This window comes from Rhinopithecus bieti, unplaced genomic scaffold (genome assembly GCF_001698545.2).
Source record: "Rhinopithecus bieti isolate Rb0 unplaced genomic scaffold, ASM169854v2 scaffold_37451, whole genome shotgun sequence".
Taxonomy (NCBI): Eukaryota; Metazoa; Chordata; class Mammalia; order Primates; family Cercopithecidae; genus Rhinopithecus; species Rhinopithecus bieti.
Genome location: NW_016856884.1, coordinates 5,878 through 7,777, shown reverse-complemented (window position 1 = coordinate 7,777; position 1,900 = coordinate 5,878). Strand labels below are relative to the sequence as shown.

The 1,900-nt window shown below is 62.7% G+C and overlaps 1 pseudogene; it reads right to left on the bottom strand.

The window, feature by feature from the left end:
* Window positions 1-839: 839 nt before the first annotated feature.
* LOC108525323 (heparan-sulfate 6-O-sulfotransferase 1 pseudogene) lies at window positions 840-1,795 on the bottom strand (annotated as a pseudogene).
* Window positions 1,796-1,900: the final 105 nt, after the last annotated feature.

The window sequence follows — 1,900 nt, the reverse complement described above, 5'->3', positions numbered from 1 at the left end:
GGTCACCTCCAAAGGCCAGCCAGGGACTCAGCCACAAGTGGCAGCATCCCTGGCCACAAAGCCTCCCCACTCCTGGGCTCCCAGTCGGTCCATGGAAGGCCGGCAATGCAGCTTGGGCCTATTCCCCAAACCCCTCCTTGGTCTGAGGACTGTGGGGAGTGGGTGGGGCCTGAACATCAGCTTTGGCCTCCTGACCCCAAGCATGAAGCAGGACCATGGGCCAGAGAGGGGAGTGAGCTTCCTGGGGGCTGGACTCGAGTCTTCTGTGCCTCGGATGGGGTGGGCCCTGACCTTGAGGAAGCTACAGATGGGTGAGCTGGGGGCTCCCCAGGCCTTGGGGCATGGGGGGCAGCCAGAAGGGGAGGGCCTATGGGATGGCCTGGAGCTGGGGCGGTTGCCAGAAGCTGGTCTCACTCCTAGTAGCCTGGAGAGAGGAGCTAAGAGCAAGTGCTGTGTGAATAGTTGGTGAGGGAGACACTCCTGGCCTGACAGGTCCACTTTCCACTGTCCTCTTGTGCAAACCTTCAGTTTTCGTGATAAATCCAAGGGAGCCAGGAGAGTAGGCACAACACCTGCTCTGGAGGCCATGCCCTGCCCCGCCCGTGGCATCCTTCGAGCATGCTTTCCTCTGACCCACTGGCTGCAGCTGTTGATTCCTCAAGCCCCCATCCCCGCCCAGCCCCACTGCATCCCTGCTCTTTTTTTTTTTCCAGGAGACGGCTACCTCTGGAGCAGGTTTGGGATGCTCTTCCCGTGACAGTCTTGGGTGGACCTGTTGTCTGTCCTGTTTTACCCCTCACGCTCCCCAAGAGGCCTCCCCGTGGCCACCACCGCCACTATCACTTCTCAATGATGTGGCTCATGTAGTTCTCGTTGGGCACACGGGCCGGCTTGTCAGCGTCCTCCTGCGGCAGCGCCTGCTTGGCCTGGTGCAGCAGGCGCTCCTCGCGGCTCCTTAGGCGCTGCTCCCTGTGCTCCAGCTGCCGCTTGTACTGGTAGGGCTGCTGGGAGAGGTCCTTGACTAGTCATACAGCTGCATGTCCAGGTCGTTGAGCTCCTCGATGCAGCGGATGGTGTCCTTGTCCACCTCCACTCCGCCCATCCGCGTGTTGTTGTACTGCATGAAAGGCCGGGTGAACTTGAGGTTGAACGTCTGATCGAACAGGTACTGTGTCTTGCACTGGAACTCCGTCAGGCCCAAGAAGGCCATGCCCCGCAGGTTCTTCTTGAAGCTCTCAAGCAGCAGCTGGGCCTGCTTGCCCTCGGGGATGAAGGACAGGTTGTAGTAGCTCACCAGGCTCAGGTCGGCCAGCATGCAAACCTGGCGGTTGTTGGCCAGGTTGTATGGGCAGTCCGTGAACTTGTGCAGCGTGCAGCCCAACCAGTCCGTGCCCTCGTAGTAGGGCGGCAGCTCCTCGGGCGTGGGCGTGCGCAAGTCACACGTGTAACGACGTCTTTCACGTGGCACCCCTCTGCACATGCCGCCACTCGCTCAGGTAGCGGGACATGGGGTCTGCTAGTAGGGTGATGTAGTAGAACTTCCTGGGCGTGCGCAGCGCGGCAGAGTTGCGGCGGTCCAGCATGCCGGGCACGCAGTTGGTGAGCTGGGTCCAGTCGGCTTGTAGCCGGCAGCTCTAGCCAGTGGAGAAGCGGGAGAAGAGCCAAGTCTCGTGGCGGTTGGGCCGGTAGCAGGTGCACTTCTGGCTGGGCCGGTGGTCGCAGGGCACCTCGAGGCTTACGTTCTGCACGAGGTGATGTCCGAAGGTGGTGCCACCGCCGCATGTGTCACCATCGCCTGGGCCCGGGCGCGGGGCGCGGGCGCAGCTGCCTCTGCCGCTGCCTGCGCTCCGGCCCCACCCGGCTACTGGGCGCCAAGGCCACCCGCAGCGGCACGGCCCCG